Source organism: Bubalus kerabau, chromosome 2 (assembly GCF_029407905.1).
Source record: "Bubalus kerabau isolate K-KA32 ecotype Philippines breed swamp buffalo chromosome 2, PCC_UOA_SB_1v2, whole genome shotgun sequence".
NCBI classification, from domain to species: Eukaryota; Metazoa; Chordata; class Mammalia; order Artiodactyla; family Bovidae; genus Bubalus; species Bubalus kerabau.
In genome coordinates, this window is record NC_073625.1 from 176391931 (window position 1) to 176415116 (window position 23186).

The 23186-nt window shown below is 46.0% G+C and overlaps 1 long non-coding RNA gene across 1 annotated transcript; it reads right to left on the reverse strand.

The window, feature by feature from the left end:
- Positions 1–7792: 7792 nt before the first annotated feature.
- On the reverse strand, positions 7793–11861 carry LOC129645003 (uncharacterized). The gene is made up of 3 exons (XR_008711111.1): positions 11811–11861; positions 10391–10464; positions 7793–8367 (listed from the first exon to the last, which is right to left on the reverse strand). It is a non-coding gene; the product is annotated as an uncharacterized LOC129645003 (long non-coding RNA).
- Positions 11862–23186: the final 11325 nt, after the last annotated feature.

Genomic DNA, 23186 nt, shown 5'->3' on the forward strand with positions numbered 1-23186 from the left:
AGGTGGCCAAAGTATTGGAGTTTCAGCTTCAGCATCAGTCCTTCCAATGAATATTCAGGACTGATTTCCTTTAGGATGGACTGGTTGAATCTCCTTGCTGTCCAAGGGACTCTCAAGAGTCTTCTCCAACACCACACTTCAATTCTTCTGCACTCAGCTTTCTTTGTAGTCCAACTCTCACACCCATACATGACCACTGGAAAAACCATAGCTTTGACTAGACAGACCTTTGTTGGCAAAGTAATGTCTCTGATTTTTAATATGCTGTCTAGATTGGTCATAACTTTTCTTCCAAGGAGCAAGCATCTTTGAATTTCATGGCTGAAGTCACCATCTGCAGTGATTTTGGAGCCCCCCAAAATAAAGTCTGTCACTGTTTCCCCATCTATTTCCCATGAAGTGATGGGACCAGATGCCATGATCTTAGTTTTCTGAATGTTGAGTTTTAAGCCAACTTTTTCCCTCTCCTCTTTCACTTTCATCAAGAGGCTTTTTAGTTCTTCGTTTTCTGCCGTAAGGATGGTGTTATCTGCATATCTTAAGCATGCATAAAGCCTTAGACAATGAAGGTAGGAAGTGGAAAAATGCATGGTCTCAGACCTTGCGTGCTAAGTCACTTCAGTTGTGTGGGACTTTTTGTGACCCTATGGACTGGAGCCCACCAGGCTCCTGTGTCCATGGGATTCTCCAAGCAAGAATCCTGCAGTGGGCTTCTATGCCCTTCTCCAGAGGATCTTCCTGACCCAGGGATCAAACCCAGGTCTCCCACATTGCAGGTGGATTCTCTACCATCTGAGCCACCAAGGAAGCCCCTCTCTGCCCTCAAGGGCCTTCAATCTACTGAAGGCAAGAACAACAGTCAGAATTGCCACCATGTGGCTGGGATAGTTTTCTTGGAGAAGTATCTTAGCAGAAGTTCTGAAACAAAAGCTTTCACCAAAACCCCAGGGCCTAGGGCTTCTTCATGAACATGGCCCACTTCCTCCAGAATCCCAGAAACCCTTCATTTTGGCTTGTGCTTAACTGGAATAGGCAATGGGGGAGGGCCGGGCCATGCTCTGATGACCAAGCTGTCATGATGTAACCTTGACTTGACCTTGCTGTCTACCCACAGATGTCCTGGTCTGGAGGAAACACAATCTGTCATTTAGGCAGGAGCCAATACCAAGAATGGGGCTGGAATCATCGTGTTTACCCCTGTGAACTGCTGTCACATAGAAGCACTTTCAAAGGGCAGCTGATAAAATTGCTGTTTTGACCCTCCTTTTAGCTGAAAACCAGACACCGTCAAAATAGCTTTTCTTTTTATTAGCTACATTATTGGAGAAATGGTGAGGGATTGATTTCATAATTGATTCTCCAAATAAAGATAATGTCTGTAGAGTAAACAGGCAAGAGCTGACCAAGGATGGATACATGTGTGTGTGTGTGTGTGTGTGTGTGTGTATCTGCCTGTCCTAATGTGCGGCTATGTCTCATCTCAGAACATGTGGTCTGCTCAGACTTTGTTCATCCTCCATAGACAAGACCTCTTTGTCCCCAGACCTCATGGAGTGCAGTCAACCAGGCTGCCTGGAACCATCCCTGATTTCAGTCTGAAAAGTAGCAAGCTCTAATGGAACAGCCATTCTATCAACAGTCTCTAGAATGAATTAAAAGCTTAGAATAAAGTTATTCATTTAAGTGTTCAACCAATATTCACTGAGGCCAAGATTCAGGGGATACAAAAGTCATCAAAAAAGCTAGTTCCTGCCCCTGGATAAGCTAGTAAGGGAGGCAGACATAAAACAAATAATTCTGTACGCAAATATAAAGTATCACTAAATTACAAATGAAAAGAATAAATTATCAGAGATGATAGTAGCTTGGCTGAAGGGGTGGCAACGGAAATGGACAGGATGGACAGGCACAGAGAAGCTGAGACTAAGAGTGCTGACTGTAAAGACACCCCTTTCCCTGACCTAGAACTGCAATATTCTGTGGTTTACATCTTCCTTGTCGGTCCGTTGTTTATTCAGATTATTTTAAAATCATAGAATCTTAAAGACCTGCAATCTTTAAAGTCATGGAATCTTAGTTTTTTTGTTTGGGTTGTTTCTTTTTTTCTTGTGGAATCTTAGTTTCCTGACCAGGAATGGAACCCAGACCCTGGCAGTGAAAGCACCAACGCCTAACCGCTGGACTGTCAGGGAATTCCCAAGGAATCTTAACCGTTAAGCTGTGGTCCACAGGGCCTTAGGTTTCTATGGGATACCCTGATATGCTCTGGGGATCTGAGACCTGTAGTCCCCACTTTTAACCAGTGCAGTCCCACTCTCATCTATTGGGAAAATCACCAATTTTACAGATGAGAAAACTTCCAGTTCCTTGGGGGCTGAAACCGCCTCTCTTCCTAGAAGGCACATTACTTTTCTAGTTCAGGGCACACTCCATCTTCCTAAGCCACCATTTTTGCAACCGCAGGGCCCTTCCTCTGCCTGGTGGGCTGCCATTAGGACCCGGGGGGCAAGCCCACCCCACAGGCCATAAGGCCTCACCGCGCCGTTTGTAGTCGCTCCTCGGGTCATCCCTGTCAAGCCCGTGGTGTCAGAAAGCGCAGACCTGCACTGAGAGCCAGGTCACCCTGAGCTGTGGGGCCGCCGGCCGGAGCCCCCTGTTTATTTTCCTTCCTGGACACACCGGTGACGTGGTGTTTGAAAAGCTCCAATGAGGCTGGAATGAGAGTCCACAGGAGAATGGACGGTCACCTCACAGAGGCCTGCTGGTGATTTGGAATGTCCTTCAGAAGGCTTTTTAATAAACTTTGTTTGTGGTCTGCCTTGATGAGGAACACATTTGCCTGGGATCGGCAGGGATGTTTGGTTTCTAGGCTTCCCTTTCTTGGCCTTAGAAGTTCTTGGTGGCAGTGGCTGCCTGCAGGCCCTGGGGACTCCCCTGTGGAGGTCTGACCTGCCTCCAGCTTTGTCCCCGTAACTTTAGTCCTGCTACACTCCTGGCCCCTGGTGTCCCTGATAAACTCCAGAGCTCAAAGTGCAGAGTCAGAAAGGTTTGAAAGTTCAACAGGAAAAAAAGGTCCCATTACCTTTTCTAAGAAGCTTCCAGGCTCAGCACTGGAATTTGTTTTTTTTTAATCCATCAAATAATGTCTCTTTGCCTCCTGGCTCTCCCTGTTCCCTGCTTTCCCAGCCTACATCAACTGTGAGAATTCGTTTCAGTAACTTACACACATAACAGTTCCTGGCCAAGAATCCCCACTAGAAAGAGGGAAACATTTACAGGCCTGCTCCTCCAACTGCGTTTATCTCCCAGGCAGGAGTAGGCAACAACCAGCTGCTTTCCTAGACACCCCATGTGTGGTAAGTGCCCTGAAACTCTGTGCTGAACTGTTCTATTTGTCCAAAAAGGGATGAGCACTCAGCCCATGTGCCCTGTGGCCTGAGATACACGCACAAAGATGAACCTCCTGGAGAAGGGGTACTTCTTATTCCCATTTGACTCGGGGGTGCACAAAGCAAAAAGTGATCCAGGGAAGACAGGTCTGCAGTAATTTGAGGTCAGGGGACAGGAAGGAGGCAGCAGGGCCATGATCCTGCTCCATTTTTTCAGGGTGACCTCCACACGGCCCAATGGAACAAATGCCCATGCTGACTGAAACATTTGCCAAAAACAGTAACAGCATGGAGTAGGGGCGACAAGAAAGAGAGCTGGTAAGAAGCACACTACAGTTGACTAACAGCAAAGCCTGCGACCTGCTAGGGGTCAGGGCGGTGCCCAGGATAAGGGTTTCCTGCTGCTCCCTGGAGTCACACAAACTGCCAACAGTGGATTTAAAACCCACTCTGCTGTGTGCCCTTGAGCAAGTTGCTTAGCCTCTCGTCTTTTCTCCTCTGTGCAATGGGGATGACAGTACTTCCTTTGAAGAGCTGTTTTTGTTCATTTTTTTAATTTGGCTGCCCCGGGTCTCAGTTGCAGTATGTGGGATCATCAGTCTTCACTGTGACACATGGGATTTGTAGTTGCAGCATGTGAACTCTTAGCTGTGGCATGTGGGATCTGGCTCCCTGACCAGGAATTGATCCCAGGCCCCCTGCATTGGGAGCGCAAAGTTTTAGCCATTGGACCACCAAGGAGGTCCCAAAGAGCTGTTCTTACGGTTAGAAAATAATATATGATGTATATATGTATACAAATGCATAGAAAGAAAACTGAAAGGATAAATCCCAAAGTTGGGAGACAGGCAAGAGAGTGGGGAGGGAACTGAAGGTGGGAGATAAGGAGGGGCTTCGGCTTTCTTTCACCAGGCAGATAAAGACAGCGTTGGGGGAGAGAGAGAGAAGAAAAACTGTGATTCATTTAATAATACGCTTAGCGCATTGCACACAGTAAATCCTTAGTAAACAGTAACTCTTGGTACTCACCTTTTTCTCTCAAGTCTTAGATCCTTATGTGGTAAAGGACCTGTCACCATGAAAAGTCCCTTGTAGTAGTCCCTTTGGATTCTGACCTGGGGCAGAGGAAGGAGGGGTGGTCAAAGGGCCCCTGATCCTTTCTTTATTTTGGTTCAAAACCACCAACAGGAGAGGAAGCTGGATGTGTGGACACCCCGTGGGTTACTTTCTTGTTATGAAATCCGAGTGAGAGCAGTTCCCGCCTGACTAGAAAATGTGCGGCCTCCCTTCCGGCCTCGGCTGGAGCCCCTCTCAGGCTGTGCTCTTGCCAGACCCAGGCGGCCCCCCTCACAACACCATCCTGGAGGGGCAGCCCAGATATGTGGTACAAAAACACCCCCGCAGCAGCCCATTTCATAACATCACGTGTCCAAATAAATGGAGCTGTTGACTCAAGCTAATTCGATGAGGGGCCTTTCCTAAAGAGCAATCTGTGTGAAGCTAAGAAAAACAGGATTCTTGGTGGACTTAGGCTCCTAATCCCCAGCTTCCCCAGCAGAGCCATGGCCTGGAAGAGCTGGGGGGCCTCCCAGAGATGCCCTGTGATGAGCGGGCCAGAAAGCTGCATACTTGTTCCGCTGCCTGCCTCCAGGCTTGCTCATCCCTCCAGGCTAGTTCATTCTGCCAGGGCAGGAGGATGGGGGCCTCCGGGCTGCAGTGGGGCCAGGACCCAGGCTGAGGGCTTCCCTGGGGCTGCACACCTGAGCTGTGGGTGACTGGGGCTGGTGAAGGCACCCCACAAGCCCCTCACTGTTACCTCACATGGGCTTAGTTTAACCCCAAGAGTTGGGTACCATTCAAGCTGTGATTATCCAGGCTTACTTTCCAAGGGGAAATTAAAGGGAGAGGTGGGTTTATGGGGAACCCCCCCTCCACACAGACACACACACCCCAGCATACAAAAGAAAAAGGAGGAAAACAAGAGGGGCTGTGTTATAAGCATCTGCAGAGGGGCTGGCCCCCTGGCCAGGCCCACACTATCTTGCATCCACATCTCTTCTGTGAGTGCCTGTGAGCAGGGACCCTGTTCAAGACCTCTTTCCAAGTCACCTGGGGGTCAGTCAAGATCCAGGGCTTGTTTTGAGGAATAAATCTGGAAACTTGTGCCAAGGGCTTGGCCCCTTGCCCAGCCTGCAGCAAACGCTTCATCAGTGGTCTAGCCCTGTCCATGAGTCTTACAGGGCCGGCAAGAGTGGGTTGGAACTGCGGCTCCTGCCAGAACATGGGGAGTTTATAAATAGGGTAAACAAGACAGACATTAGAAAAGGGCCTGGGACCCTCAGCTAGGAACTAGGAGAACTGGAGTTCAGAGCATAGAGCAAGATTACAGAAAGACCCAGAGAGGGCTTCCTGAAGGAGCTGAAATTCCCAGAGGGGCCATGAAGGGACAGGCAGGATTTGGGCCCATGGAGACGAGAGAGGATGACATTCAAGTGCGGAAACAGCAAACACAAAGGTGGGAAACCAGAAAGGAGTCCAGCAGGAGCAGAATGTCTGCAGGGGGCCAGCGGGAGAAGAGGTTAACATTTCAGAGGAGACACTGGACCTCAAGTGGCCAAACAAGACCCTTAATGCAGGGATGGAGCCCAAACAGGAAGTGCTGCAGGTAAAACAGGAAGCTGCACCTTACTGACTGCCCTGTACAGCCAGCCAGGTCCGCCCCCTCGCCTCTACTCATGCACTTCCCTCACCTCTCTCACCTCCTGGACTTATCCTCCCATCTGCCCTCATACACACTCAAAACTAGCTCTCCCCAAGAAGCCTTCTGTAAGGGTTTGGGAGTCAGACTGGGCTTGAGCAAGTCACTCGACTTCAACAGACCTCCTCTTTACACTCACACTTGCTTAGCTGTGAAATGGGAAAAGTACCTACTTCTGTGGCTATACTGAGATGAAATTAGATAACATACGTAAAGTGCCTCATAAGTGTCTGACACATAGTAAGGAGGTTCTCAGTAAACACTTGGGGTCTGAATGGATTTCAAGCCATGGTAACCTCCAACCTTTCCACCCTGTGAAGCCCTCTCTAATCTTTCCTTTCCTCCTCACACTTGTTGGCGTAGGCTCCCCACTGGAACACCTTCCCTACTCAGCCTAACGCAGTGCCCCACAGAGGCCCAGCTCAGCATCCTCAGGCCTGACATCACATGGTCCTAATTATGTACACCGCATTATTCACTGTTCCCTCAGAGGTCAGACCTAGTTGTCCACTCCTTGGAGGCAGAGAACAGTCCACCTTCCCTCCCCAGGAACCAGGATAAAGCTGGGTACATGCTGTGTGCTGGGCAGGGACCGCAGCTCAAATATCTTCAAAGACCAGGCAGGTCACACAAATGAGGGATGCAAGCCTGGTGACGTACTTAGGGCATGGTGGGGCCTGTGGCAACCTGGCCAGCCTTGCTATGTGTTGATTGGTTGACCAAGTTGCACAGGGAAGAGGCTCTTTAGAGACAGAAGTCCTGGATCCCTTGGTGGACAGGTGACTATTAGCCAAGAGGCTTCCCTCTCTCTGGACCACAGGGACACTATCTGTCCAGAGAAGCCAATAAACCCTTTCAGGCAGTTCCTAAGCTATGAAAAAGATCAAATTAGTTGGTGTTTCTGAGAACACTTTGAAAGCTTGAGGCCCTGTATGACCTGAGGGACCATGTGCCGAAGTCTTAACATTTTCCCCAAACCAGGCGCCATATCTCAGATGATCAGGAACAGGTATACTGTTAAGGGAGCTTAAAAGGCCCCTGCTGCCCAGCTGGGAGCCACCTCCTATCTCCCCAAGATCTCTGGTGGCCCTGGCTCCACAAGAGGGTGGTAATTGGGGCCCTCTGGAAAACAGCAGAAGCGGCTTAAGGCAGCTGGAGGCGGCAGAAACCCTATCCCCTCCAGAGCCCTGACATTCTCATCAGCTCCCTTCCCACCCACCAGCCACGGCTGCAGCTTCCTGGGACCACCTGGCTTCCTGCTTGCCTCTGTTCCCATGGCTCCCTGCAGCTCCTCTCCACTGCCCTGGCTGAGGCCAGTGACTGGAGCTGCTCCAGGACTGTCTTCACTCCAAGGTCTTGGTGGCAGCTGCCAAATGGCACAGTGACCTCCTCAACCCCAGTTCCAACATCGCTCACTTCCTGAGGCAGGGGGACACTGAGCCCCAATCTTCAGCCCAGCTTGACCCCAGACACTGAGGCCAGCTGTCATTGGCCACAAGGAGCACAAGCTGCCTGTGAACAAGTGTGTTCCTGGCTTTGCATCAGAGATGTACTATGATATTAGGTTGGTGCAACCTTAATTACGGTTTTGAACTGTGAATTTTAAATCATTGTAAGTAGGCACAAACACATCTTTATTTATTAAAATAGGAGCCATTACAACTAACACACTTTTTATGAATAAGAAATGTTTGTTTATTCTTGTAGCATAAAAATCTGTGCTTCAGAATTTGAAAAACTCTTGGAAAGCATTTTCTGCCTCCTGCTGGTTATGGAAGTGTTTTCCCTGCAAAAAGTTGTCAAGATGTTTGAAAAAGTGGTGTCGGTTGGTAAGAGGTCAGGCAGATGAGGCAAAACATCCAGCCCAATTCATTCAACTTCTGAAATGTTGATTGTGTGATATGGTCGGACATTGTTGTAGAGAAGAACTGGGCCCTTTCTGTTGATCAATACTGGCTGCAGGCATTGCAGTTTTCGGAGCAGCTCATCGATTTGCTGAGCATACTTCTCAGATGTAATGCTTTCTCCAGGATTCAGAAAGCTGTAGTGGATCAGATGGGCAGCAGACCACCAAACAGTGGTTATGACATTTTTCTGGTGCAAGTTTGGCTTTAGGAAATGCTTTGGAGCTTCTCAGTGCAATCACTGAGTTGGTCTTCGCCAGTGGTCATATAAAATCACTTTTCATTGCACGTCACAATCCGATTGAGAAGTGGTTCACTGTTGTTGCATAGAATAAGAGAAGACAACACTTCAAAACAATTTTTTTTTCCAGTCAGCTCATGAGGCACTCACTTACCAAGCTTTTTCACCTTTCCATTTGCTTCAAATGCCGAATGGCCATAGAATGGTCAATGCTGAGTTCTTCAGCAACTTATGTAGTTGTAAGAGGATCAGCTTCGATGATGGCTCTCAATTGTCACTGTCAACTTCCGATAGCTGGCCACTCCGCTCCTCATCTTCAGTGCTCTCATCTCCTTTGCAAATTTCTTGACCCACCACTGTACTATTCCTTTGTTAGCAATTCCTGGGCCAAATGCGTTGTTGAAGTTGCTAGTTTTCTTTACTGATTTACAACCCATTTTGAACTCAAATAAGAAAATCGCTCAAATTTGCTTTCTAACACAAATTCCATAATCCAAAATAAATATAAAATAAACAGCAAGTAATAAATCATTAGCCAAAAAAAACATAAAGCAAGAAATACACATTAAAATGATGTATAACATAACCACATTTTAGAATGTATTCCAATACTGAATGGCAAATTTCAACAATGCAAAAACTGTGATTACTTTTACACCAACCTAATAGTTTCCAGGGCTCATGTATGCATGCTAAGTTGCTTCAGTCAAGTCCAACTCTTTGCGACCCTATGGACTGTAACCTGCCAGGCTCCTCTGTCCACAGGATTCTCCAAGCAAGAATACTGGAGTGGGTTGCCATGCCCTCCTCCTCCAGGGGATCTTCCTGACCCAGGGATCGAACCTGCATCTCTTACGTCTCCTGAATTGGCAGGCAGGTTCTTTACCACTAACGCCACCTGGGAAGCCCTGCCAGGCCTCAAGCACCAGCTATTTACCCAGCACTTTCCATATCCTTTCAACAGCCCCAAGAGGTGGTATTATTACACCCATTTTTCAGAAGGGAGAACTTCAGTTTGGAGAGGTTAGGTAACTTGCCAAGATACAGATATAGAATTTAACCCCAGTTCTCACTAAAAGCTATTGTGTGTGTGTGTGTGTGTGTGTGTGTGTGTGTATGGCGTGTGTATACATATACATATACACACACACCATCCCTCGCCCATGAACATCCCCCTAGTTACTGCTCTTTCTCTCCCCACTTTTATCTATTAATCTTAAGAAAATTATCTGGGGAATGCCCTGGTGATCCAGGACTTGGTGCTTTCACTGCCATGGCCCGGGTTCAATCCCTAGTTACTAACTAAGATCCTGCAAGCCACACAGTGTGACCAAGACAAAGAAAATTTTCTGTGCTCATTCTCTGCACTTCTTCATCTCCCTCAACTAACTTCAATCTGGCTGCTATACTATTTGCCTCACTCTCATGTCATAAAATAATATTTGTAAAATGTTCCTAGCAGGAGTAATATAAGGGTAGGGGATTCAGAGATAAAAACTATTATATATAAAATAAGCTACAAGGATATATTACATAACACACAGCATATAACCAGTGTTTTATACAATAACTGTAAGTGGAGTACACGGGCTTCCCAGGTGGCTCAGTTGGTAAAGAATCCACCTGCTGATACAGACAGAGAAGGCAATGGCAACCCACTCCAGTACTCTTGCCTGGAAAATCCCATGGACGGAGGAGCCTGGTAGGCTGCCGTCCATGGGGTCGCACAGAGTTGGACACGACAGAAGTGACTTAGCAGCAGCAGCAGCAGCTGATGCAGAAAACGTCAAGTTCAATCCCTGGGTCAGGAAGATCCCCTGGAGAAGGAAATAGAAACCCACTCCAATATTCTTGCCTGGGAAATCCCATGGACTGAGGAGCCTGGTGGGCTACAGTCCTGAGGGTTGCAAAAAGTCAGACATGACTGAGTGAGTAAGCATAGCATGTGAGTGGAGTACAAACTTTAAAAATTGTGAATCACTCTATTGCACACCTGTAACTTATATAATAGTGTGTATCAGCTATACTTCAAAAATAATAAGTAAATAAATACATATAATCATTTTTAAATGTTCATATTAGTTTTATTAGGGCTTACCAGGTGGCTTAGTGGTAAAGAATCCATCTGCCAAGCAGGAAATGCAAGTTCGATCCCTGGATAAGGAAGATCCCCTGGAGAAGGAAATGGCAACCCACTTCAGTATTGTTGTCTGGAAAACCCCAGACAGAGGAGCCTGGAGGGCTACAGTCCATGGGGTCACAAGAGTCAGACACAACTGAGCGGGTAAACAACAACAAACTCATCAGCTTTATTATGGTATCTAAAAACTGTATGCAGCTCAGGTGTCTAACAATAGGAGAATGGATAAAGTAACTGTGTTATAGTCAAACAATGAAATACTACTCAGCAATAAAAATGAACAAAATACGGTACACATACCCACAAAATATGAGTGAATCTCAAGATTCTTTTCCTGAATGAAAGAATAATTACCCGAAAAAATAAACCTGGTAAGAATTTCTAGACCAGGCAAAACCAGTCCATGAAGGAAACAACAAAATTGTTGCCTCTGGGTGGGGGCAGGGACTGACTGGGAGTGGACAGGAGGGAACTTTCCTGCAGAGATGATGATACTCTATATCTTCATATTATACAGGTGGATACATCAGTCAAGACCCATATGTGGTAGAGTTAATATTAGCTCATTTGTACATGGGGGGAAGAACCATAAATAAATATTTAACTCTAGTTAATCATATGTATGGGCTTTCCTGCTAGCTCAGACGGTAAAGAATCCACCTGCAATGCAGGAGACTGGGATTCAATCCCTGGGTTGGGAAGATTCCCTGGAAAAGGGAATGGCTACCCACTCCACTATTCCTGCCTGGAGAATTCCATGGACAGAGGAGCCTGGCAGGGTATAGTCATGGGGTTGCAAAGAGTTGGACACGACTGAGCAACTAACATTTTTACTTTCAATAATATGTATACCAGGTAATTCCCTGGTGGTCCAGGCAAGGGGCAGAGGGCTTGCAGACTGCAAAATCTCCTTAAAGGCAGGGTGCTGCAGTTTGAACCTTCTTATGGACACAAGAGACAGAGCTTTGGGATCACTCAAGTTAAATTAGGAATGAGAGTCCTACAGAAAGTCAGGACTTGTGAAGAGCTGCACCCTTAGTATAAAGAAGCTTAGAAAAACTTCCCCACCAGCCCAGAGACATAGCAATAAAACTTGTATCTTCCTGATCGCCCATAAGAAATCAAAACACCATCCTTTCACCAAGTGATGGTTTAGAGGTGGACTTCTACCACCCACATTGTATAGCAATCCCAAGTAAAAAAATTAACAAATAAATTAAAAATAGATTCCAAGCTGCTGATGCCTCCAGGGTACCTGGCAAAACCAAAATGAAACCTCTTTTTGAGGTCATTCCTACAACTCAGGCAGTCAGTATAGGATTCTCACTGATAAAGAAATCACTAATGAAAATGGCAGACAATACAAAGAAAAGCTTACCATGAGCAACTTTTCAGACACAAAAAAACAGGATAAATAGCACCCCAAGAGCTTCTCATAGATGAACATTCTGAAAGACTGTAAAATAAGTATGTTTAAAATAATAAAAGAGAAAAAGAGAAGAAACCAGAAACCATAATGAAATACCAGGCAGTTGTTTAAAGAACCAAACAAAATTTGTATAAATGAAAAAATAGTCATCAAAATTAAAATTTACTGGATGAGTAAAATCATAATTTAGATGGAGCTGAAAAGAAAATTACTGACTTAGAAAATAGCTATGAGGAGGTCACCCATAATATTGTACAAAGAGATAAAGCAATGGAAAGTATAAAAGATAATTATGTGAAAAAGAAAAGAAAATGAAAAAAATCCACAAATTTATAATAGAAAAGAACAAATAATGGGAGAAAAGATAATATTAAAAGATATAACAGCCAGAAATTCTCAAAAACGATGAATAATATGAATCTTCATGAAGAAGCAGCACTCCAATCCTCAAACAGAATATACAAAAATAATTCCAGGCCTAGACATACCATATTAAAACTGCAAAACATCAAGATAAAATCTTAAAACAGCTAGAGAGAACAGACACTTTACCCACAAAGGAACAATTAGGCTTAACTCAACTTCTCAGCAGACACCACAGATGCCAGAAAGTAATAGAACATTCCAAGTATCTTCCTTCCATGTGCTGAGGAAAAGTAACTGTCACCTTCAGTGTTCTATATCCAGTGATATTAACATTTAAGACGGAGAATGAAATTTCTTAATTTCACCAGGATTTTCTACTCACAAACTTTTGGTGAAAGCACCATGAAACTATATACATCAGGAAGAAGGAAATTAAACTCAAAAGGAAGAAATGGGTGAACAAAGAAAATGCAAACATGTAAGTGACTCTAAAATAAGCATTAACTGTAAAAGCACACAGATAATTGTGACAAAGTCTTAGCACATAACAAGTGCTTGACTGATGTTTATTGGTTGGTGGTGATTCTTGACTGCATATACCTCTCCTGAGACATAATGCTACATATGTTTTGGGCACAAACTCAAAAGCACTTCAGCTTATGGTTGTCATATCCTATTCACTTCTTCATTCCAGGAGTATTTTATCACTTCTGATCTGCATTTTTTTTTTCCATCTTCTGTTGATGAGGGAGGGAATTCCAGTTTGAGTTCAGTCTAGTATTTTGAAACACCACTCGTTAAATTTTTAATGAACTGAAAAAATTATTCCCACCGCTCTGATACTGCACCCGACAAGAACAATCCTCACTGCCTGCCAGACTTCAAAAGAGTTAGATTCTTACATGGCGACTTGGGGCTCCAAGTACAGGTCTGTCTTTACTTACAATAGAGTTACCTCTCAATAAACCCTTCATAAGTTGAAAATATCGTCAGTCGAAAATGCATTTCATATACCTAATCTACTAAATATCATAGCTTAGCCTAGCCTGCCTTAAACACACTCAGAAGACTATAGTTGGGTAAAGCCTGTTTTATAATAAAGGGTTGACTATCCCATGCAGTTTATTGAACACTATATAGAAAAACACTATACAGAAACTGAAAAACGGAGTGGCTGTATGGGTACAGAATGGTTGTTAGTATATCAGTTAGTTAATCTCATGGTCTTGTAGCTGAGAGCTGCAGCTTGCTACCACTGCCCAGTATCATGAGAGTGTTATATCACATTATTACCAGGAAAAGATCAAACTGTGAAGTTCAGTTTCTACTGAATTTGTATCACTTCCACACCACTGTAAAGGCTAAAAATCAGAATTCAGGGACCATGTGTATAAGTGTTCCAGCAACCAAACCAAAGTCACACAATGTCACTTCCACTGTACCGTACTGGTCAAGGTAATCACACGAACACCCAGATTCAAGGGGAGGGGACACAGACCCTACCCCTTAAAGCGAGGAATGCCACCGAATTTGGAGCTCTTATCTTAAAACTATCACCTGCAATGAGAACACAGCTGAAATTCGGTGCAATTAAAAGTAGGAGGCAGGCTTTACAGGTGGCTCTAGTGGTAAAGAACCCACCTGCCAACACAGGAGACGTAAGAGGCACGGGTTCGATCCCTGGGTTGCAAAGATCTCCTGGAGGAGGGCTTGACAACCCCTTCCAGTATTCTTGCCTGGAGAATCCCATGGACAGAAGAGCCTGGCAGGCTACAATCCATAGGGTCGCAGAGTTGGATACGAATGAAGCGACTTAGCGTGCACTCACACAAAAGTGAAAGGTAAATAACCAGTAACAACAATGAGATCTGTAAGTTACTGAGCACATCCCATGTTCCAGACACTTCCATATTTCACTTACCTTTGTGCTGAAACTGTGATATAGGTAGAACTAATACACCCCATCTTACAGAGGAGGATGTGCACTCATAGGGTCAATGCAAATGCCCAAGGTCCTAGAGCTAAAGAGTTGCCAGATTCAAATCCAGGACAGCCACAGGGCAAGGCCATCCTTTTACCCACCCTGCTATGCTAATCCTTAAAGTAACTGAGCAGGGATAGCATACTCCAGTCCTGGCTGCCTATGAGGAACTTGAGCTTGGAGCCAGCCATCAGGAGAGGGAGGTGGCACCCCAGAGCAGGGGCTTCCTGTATAAACAGGAGGTGCATGGGAAGCGGCACTGTGGTGCAGGGACAATGGGCAGTGAGCAGGCAGGGCCTCCTGTCTCCGGTGGGCGCTCAGGGCTGCGGGCGGCCGGGCAGGAACAGCTGGGGCCCTGACTCCCTGACGCCTGGCCCAGGAGAGGAACTGCCCCTCTCATGGCTTTCCCAGGAGGAAGTTCCCTACTGATTCTCGGGAAGCCCTTCCCATCCCAGGCCTCGGCTGTGCCTAGACCTCCTCTTTCTTCTTCAGGAGCATGTTGTCTTTAGGGCTAATCTGGGACACAGGCCTCCTCTGAAGTCCCCGTGGGCTGGAGGCTTGGAGGGTGTGGGCAAGCCAGGCCAGGCTCAGATGCCAATCTAGGAGGCAGCCACCTGCGAAACGTGTGCTAAGGGAAAGAGCATAGGGCAATTAAAGGAAAAAAAAATTTGAATATGTAAAGCAAAAAGACCTGACTCCACATCGCAGCTACAGTTCTTACAGCTGTGTGACCTTGGGCAAGACACTTAACCTCTCTGAGCCAGTTTCCTCACTTGTCAACTCTGAAAAGAGTCGTTTGAAGCTTAAATGAGATAATTTGTGTAAAGTTACCAACACATAGTGAGAGTTACATAAACAGTACCTATGAGTATTTAAAGCACATAGAAGCTCCTCCAACCTCTGCCCAACAACCAGTTTACTGTAGCATCTAAACTTTCAAGATCAGAGAGACTATGTCACCACTAAAATCACCTCATAAGAGGCAAGGCACCCCAAGTGTGGGAAGCCAGACAAAGTGGGCTTGAGGCAGGGTCCCAAGCAGCCCCTCACCACTGCCTTCCCAAGGCTCCCCTTACACCACACTCTCCTGGTCACCCCCTCTTCTCTGTCAACTCCCGCTTTTACTAACTCCTCAACTCTACCCATCTCTTTTTTTTTTCTCTCTCTCTCTCTCCACCCTCCTTGGGTGTATTCATCCTGTCCCATCTATAGGTTAGTGACTCCCAAACCTCTCTCATGAGTCCACACCTGCACGTCCAACTGCCTCCCAAACATCTCTAGCTGGATGCCCCTTGGGCAGCTCAAATGCAACTTGTTCCTCACAGATAATCATCTCACCCAAGAAACCAGTGGGCCCTTCTCACCATCTTCCTGCTCTTTCCTTAGCAGGCCTATCACCTCTCCCCCTGTGTACCTGTCATGTCCTTCCATCCTCTAAGCCACAGTCAGAATAAGCTTTCTAACAGACAAACCCTCCCTTTCACTCCCATTTGACAGCCAAATGGCCTCAGGATAAAGTCCAAGTCCCTCAGGAAGGCACCCTTGGCCCTCAGTGATGGGTCAATGGGTAGAGCCTCATGGTCCACTGCCTGCCACCTCTCCCCAAAACTGCGCACTGCCAAACCCAGCCGCAGGTGGTTCCCTAAGAACATCATTCCCTCCCTCTTAAGACTTAACCCCAGTATCACCTCCTCCAAGAAGACTTCCTCCTCCTTCCCCTATCAGAACTTATCACACTATACTGTATATGCCTGTTGACCTACACAACTCACAAAACTGTACTTCCTAAGGGCAAGAACAAGGCCTTCCTAGATCCCCAGGTCCAGCAAAGGACCAGTATGAAGGTAGTGTCTGGATATGTTCATTTGCATGAATGAATGAATGACAAATTCTGCCCAACAATGAATGGTACCTAAAGGCAATCTTTGTGCGACAGCCAGTCTCAAGCAAACCCACATATGTGATAGAAGCTTCCTCCTCCCAGATGACTCATGTAGTTTATTTTTATTTAATTTTTGGCCACGCAGCGGGGCATCTTAGTTTCCAGACCAGGGATGGAACTCATGGCCCTTGCAGTGGAACGGAAGCATGGAGTCTAACCACTGGACCACCACGGAAGTCCCAGCTCATGTAGTTTAAAGCTTGAAAACAATTTTGAGCCACAGCCCCAGAAGTCACGGGAATGATAGACATTCTGTAATGGCACTTTTTTAAAGACTCAAACTGGAGAGAAAAGGGGTGGGTGTGGGGGAGTGTGCGTGTTTGCACACACCAGTGAGGACACACGTGAACAACTGCATGTGAATGTGTGGGCACACCTGTGCAGAATGTATGTGGAATGGTGGGCACACACTCACCATCTGTGATTTGTTCTCCATTCATACAGTCTACAGATGAAAGGAGGACCACCCCGTGACATAGAAATAATGGGTTCAGGATGGGGAACACATGTAAACCTGTGGCAGATTCATTTTGATATTTGGCAAATCTAATACAGTTATGTAAAGTTTAAAAATAAAATAAAATTAAAAAAAAAAAAAAAGAAATAATGCCCCGGAACTTGCGAGCACCCATTTCTCAGGGAAAATTAGAGCCAAGGCAGCCCCGCCCGGCCCGCATGAATCTCCAGCTTCCCCGCACAGGGGTTCCCTTGTCTGGACTCTACCTCGTCTCCAGTGTCGCCCCTGCCTAGAGACCGTCTTAGCTACGCCTTCTTGCGGCCACAGGAAGCTGCAATGGGTCCCGCCGTCTCGGGCGGATCCTCTCTTCCCTTCCCGGACGGGCCTTCGAGGCAGGGCTTAGCAGAGGCAGACAGTGAGGGGCCAGAGTCTCCAAGTTCTAGAGGAGACCGGGAGATTGCGGGGCGACCGCAGGGCAGGCCCCACCCGGCCCAGCCGCTCTGGGCGCGCGCGTCTGCGCTAAGAGCCGAGGGCCACGCACCACGCCCGGCGGAGGCCCCGCGCCCCAGGCTTCGGTGCGCTCCACACGGGCTTCCTGCGCCGCCGCGGGCAAGGATGACACAGTCGGAACGGCCCTGGCCCAGACCGCCGCCGGCCGCCGCTTCCGGCGCTGCAAAGCGAGGAAGCCCCCGGCGGCGTCGGGCCAGCCGGCTTCCGGCCCGTGGGACGCGCAACGCGGGGTCAGCGTCCTGCACCTTCAGCACGCGGCGTGCCTGGCACAGCCGGAAGCTGCCCCTTCCTTCCTCCACCCGAGGGCCTGGCAAGACGGCCCACACAGCCTTTGCCTTCTAGTCCTCCGGGAACCTCTCCAATCCAGAATTCCCTCCTCTTCATCCTGGCATCTCACCATCCTTGAACATACACGTCCGGACCCCATCTGTTGGCCTAGCGTCCCTCCCATTCCCAGTTTCTACCTCTCTCAGAACTATCATGAAATCCTGGATTGATTCATACTAAAGTATCAATGACTAAAAACATTTGAAGGCCTCATCTTTCCCCAGACTAAATCTGCACCTAGGAGAAAGAAGCGCTAAACTTGGAATCTCAGACATTGATTCAACAAACATTTTCCGCACTGCAGGGACATCAGTAACTAAGAATACAAAGATAAGAACGCAGTCCCCACCCTCAGGGAATTCACACTCTAGGAGGAGATAAACAAATTAAGAAATAATTGACAGCAGAGGGTAATAATTGCTTAGATAGAAGGAAGCACCAACAAAGTGCCATAGGAGCCCAAACACCCAGCCCAGCCTGCTGATGTAGATTATTGCAGTGGTTCCCAGCCTTTCTGGAACCAGAGACCGGTTTTGTGGAAGACAGCTTTCGCATGGCCCAGGAGTGGTGGGGATGGTTTCGGGACAATTCAAGCACGTTACATTTATTGTGCACTGCACTTCTAATCTAATGCCTCCACTGATCTGGCAGAAGGTACCAGTTTGCGGCCTGGAGGTTGGGTACCCCTGGATTACTGAGCCAGGGAATACCTCCCAAGAGAAGCCTATGCTTGAGCACACTTAAAGGATGAAGAGCAAGCAGCTGAGAGGATGAGCCAGTCACTTTTACCAAGACCCACATGACCAAGGATGCACACCTCGTTTGGAGTGAGAGGAGGGGTGGACAGGAACACAGAGCACCCAAAACGTGGACATGCTGAGAAGGCCACACAGCCTGTTGAAGGCAGGGGGGATGTCCAACTCACCTTCAGAGCCCTCTTTCTGGCATAACATAAACACTTAAGAAACGTTTGTTGAATCACAGCCAACAACTGTGGAGTGAGTGTGCATTGTCTTTCTTCCCAATCAGACTGAAGAAAACTCTTCATGCGTAGAAACTAGGTCTTTTCCATGTCCACCATACCACTTGGCACATACCTTGGCACCTGACAGGCACAAAGCTGAAAAGCACCCCCTTGATTAAGGCAGTGACATGCTGTTTTCTGGCCCCCAGCACCAGCAGTGGCAGGGGCGTGGGGAGGGCAACACAGCCTCTCCTGGGGGCATGACCTTTACCTGCCAGGCCTGCTCAGATTACCCAGCCAGAAATCTCCCCTTTCTTCCTCTTGTCACCTATGGCCTTTGCATCTTGGACTGGGGGGATGTGTACAGGCTGTGTACCTGTCACCTGGAACTCCCTGTGGGCAGAGATCACACGTGGCTTCTCTTTGCATCCCCACACCTGGAACAGCCACTGCACAGAAAAGGGTCCAACACGTGTGTGAAGAAGCAAATTAAGTGATTGGGGAGTTTGTGAATTTGTTCATTCTTTCTTTTCTTCCTTTCTTCTTTTGGGTGAAAGACACTCCTGATAGCATTCAAGATGCACAAAAGCAGCTATTTCCTAAATGATCACTTAGCGTCCCTTGTCATTGTCATTAAATGTAAGAAAAATCCATTATTCATCCTGCCTGTCCTTTACAGACACTACCTCAGGGCAACCAAATGGTTGATAAGGAGTTTCTCTTTATGGAAGAGTCCAGTTAATTAATGAAGAAGGAAGGACAAGATTAGAATATTACCATTTTGCTAATGAACCCTAATGAACAAAGCCTCTAGACAGTGATCATCAATGGCTGTTAAAATCCAAAAGAGGAAAAACTAAACATTAGTGTGTCCTGATTGAACTATGGACTTCCCTGGCAGTTCAGACAGTAAAGAATCTGCCTGTAATGTGGGAAACCTGGGTTCAATCCCTGGGTTAGAAAGATCCCCTGGAGGAGGAAATGGCAACCCATTCCAGTATTCTTGTCTGGAAAATCTCATGGAGAGGACAGTCTGGCGGGCTATGAACTATGCAATACTATTGGTGAAGTGTTCTTGCCCAAATATCAAACCTGATCCAACCAAGCCTCTAGATCTACCTGCACACAGGAAATACAGAGGACAGAGGAGCATGTTAAAGGATGCCACAGGGATGCAATGAGCAAAATCCAGGCTGGGAGAAGCCCTGTCCTAGAGGACGAGTGGTCCACTATTGTAGAGAAATAATGCATGGAGAAAGAAAAGAGACGTGATATCTATGGGCAAAAAGACTTAAGAGACATATTAACCAAATACAATAGTCCATCTAGTCAAAGCTATGGTTTTTTTCAATAGTCATGTATGGATGTGAGAGTTGGACTATAAAGAAAGCTGAGAGCTGAAGAATTGGTGCGTTTGAACTGTGGTATTGAAGAAGACTTTTGAGAGTCTCTTGGACTGCAAGGAGATCCAACCAGTCCATCCTAAAGGAAATCAGTCCTGAATATTCATTGGAAGGACTGATGCTGAAGCTGAAACTCCAATACTTTGGCCAGCTGACTTGAAGAACTAACTAACTGGAAAAGACCCTGATGCTGGGTAAGATTGAAGGCAGGAGGAGAAGGGGATGACAGGGGATGAGATGGTTTATGGCATCACCGACTCGATGGACATGAGTTTGAGTAAGCTTTGGGAGTTGGTGATAGACAGGGAAGTTTGGCATGCTGCAGTCCACGGGGTCGCAAAGAGTTGGACACAACTGAACTGAACTGAATATATGGATAGGGCTTCCCTGATGGCTCAGCAAGTAAAAAATTTGCCTGCCAATGCAGGAAATACAGGAGACCCAGGTTTGATCCCTGGGACGTGAAGATTCCCTGGAGGAGGAAAATGGTGACCCCCTCCAATATTCTTGCCTGAAAAATCACATGAACAGAGGAGCCTGGTGGCCTACAGTCCAAAATGTCACAGAGTTGAATACAACTGAGTGATTAAGCACACACAAAAAAATATGGATATATGGATCTTATTTGGGTCTTGGCTCACATCAACTTTAAAATCCTTTTGAGATATTTAAGAAAATCTGAACATTAACTGTGTATTTGATATACTAAAAAAAAAATCATCCTCAATTTTTAGATATGATGATGGTAGTGTGGCTATTTTTTTAAGTGCTAATATTTTAGGGATATTGACTCTCATATATACAAGTAAAGTAATAGATACAATATCTCTATTTGGTTTCAAAAGAATGGTGGGGAAAAGGTAAAGAAATGGGTGGGGATATAGAGAAAACCAGATGGAGGTTCACTGTACTATTCTCTCTTCTATTTTATAGACTTGAAATGTGCCACAATAACAGGCTAAAAACAAAGAGATCAGAGACATTGTTATTATCGGTATTATTACTATTACTATTCTGTATATTGTCACTCTGCTTATTTAACTTATATGCAGAGTACATCATGAGAAACACTGGGCTGGAAGAAGCACAAGCTGGAATCAAGATTGCCGGAAGAAACATCAATAACCTCAGATATGTAGGTGACACCACCCTTATGGCAGAAAGTGAAGAGGAACTCAAAAGCCTCTTGATGAAAGTGAAAGAGGAGAGTGAAAAAGTTGGCTTAAAGCTCAACATTCAGAAAACAAAGATCATTGCATCTGGCCCCATCACTTCATGGGAAATAGATGGGGAAACAGTGGAAACAGTGTCAGACTTTATTTTTCTGGGCTCCAAAATCACTACAGATGGTGATTGCAGCCATGAAATTAAGACACTTACTCCTTGGAAGGAAAGTTATGACCAACCTAGACAGCATATTTAAAAGCAGAGACATTACTTTGCCAACAAAGGTCTGTCTAATCAAGGCTATGGTTTTTCCAGTGGTCATGTATGGATGTGAGAGTTGGACTGTGAAGAAAGCTGAGCACCAAAGTATTGATACTTTTGAACTGTGGTGTTGCAGAAGACTCTGGAGAGTCCCTTGGACTGCAAGGAGATCCAACCAGTCCATTCTGAAGGAGGTCAGCCCTGGGATTTCTTTGGAAGGAATGATGCTAAAGCTGAAACTCCAGTCCTTTGGCCACCTCATGTGAAGAGTTGACTCATTGGAAAAGACTCTGATGCTGGGAGGGATTGGGGGCAGGAGGAGAAGGGGACGACAGAGGATGAGATGGCTGGATGGCATCACCGAATCGATGGACATGAGTCTGAGTGAACTCTGGGAGTTGGTGATGGACAGGGAGGCCTGGCGTGCTGCGATTCATGGGGTTGCAAAGAGTCGGACACGACTGAGCGACTGAACAACTGACTGACTACTACTACTATTATTATTACTAGGTTTTTTAGTGCTTCTCCTTTAACAGATCCTGTGCTAAATACTTTTCACACAGTATATTATTTAATCTTCTCAAGAAGACTATACCTGAATACTATTAGTTCTGTTTGCGGGTAAGGGAACTGAAGCCCAGAGAGATTGGATAATAGCCCAAAGTCACACAGCAAGTAGATCGTGGAGCCAGGATTTAAGTATAGATCTACTGAGATCCAAGCCCACTCTCTCCCATTCCACCATCTCACACTTACCAACACTGGCTTCCCAGGGACCAGGCATCACTCTCTCTGTTTGACAGATGAAGAAGCTGAGGCTCTGTTCAGTAATAACTAGCAAAGTTGAAGACACTTGAATCCTTTGATCTAGCAGTCTCACTTCTTGGTAAACTGTAGCACATGAGCACTGGCAGACATACACATGGACATCCATAGCAGCCTAGTTGGTAACCTTAAAGAATAGGAAATAACCCAATGTCCCCCAACAAGAACATGGATAAATAAACTGTGCTGTGTCCATACAATGTAATGGTACAACCCAGTGAAAATGAATGGAGTTTGTCTTGTTTCAATCAGGAACTTTTCTCAAACATAAAGTTGAATGAAAAAGCAAACAGGCATCTTTCTGCAACAGCAGGATACCGTTTAAATAAAGTTAGGAAACACAGCAATACTAAGTATCACTTAGAAATGCATACATGTCAAACAAGTATTAAAATAGCTGTGGGAATATTTAGCACCAAATTTATTGTAATCACTTCAGGAGAGAGGGACAGAGAAGGATCAGAGAGAATTCAGGGGAGTCTTTGACTATATCTTCAAGATTTCTTGAAAAAGGTTATGGAGAAGCAGGAATCCCATTTGGGAGTGCACACTGCTTCATTCTATAAGGAGGGTAATTTGGCAACATCTATCAAGGTTACATGGAGAAGGCACTGGTGACCCACTCCAGTCCTCTTGCCTGGAGACGCCCATGGACGGAGGAGCCTGGTAGGCTGCATGCAGTCCATGGGGTCGCGAAGAGTCGAACGCAACTGAGCGACTTCCCTTTCACTTTTCACTTTCATGCATTGGAGAAGGAAATGGCAACCCACTCCAGTGTTCTTGCCTGGAGAATCCCAGGGACGGGGAGCCTGGTGGACTGCCATCTATGGGGTCACACAGAGTCGGACACGACTGAAGCGATTGAGCAGCAGCAGCAGCATCAAGGTTACAAATGCACATATCCTTGGACACAACTCTGCATATTTAGAAATTTTTGTACAGATATATGCACATGCCTACAAAATTAGATATATACAAGATTTCACATCAAAGTATTTTTTTTCCTTTAATGAACCATCATAGGCTTTTGGTATTTTGTTTTTAATTTTTATTGGAATATAGTTGCTTTACAATGTTGTGTTAGTATCTATTGTACAGCAAACTGAGTCAATCATACTTTTA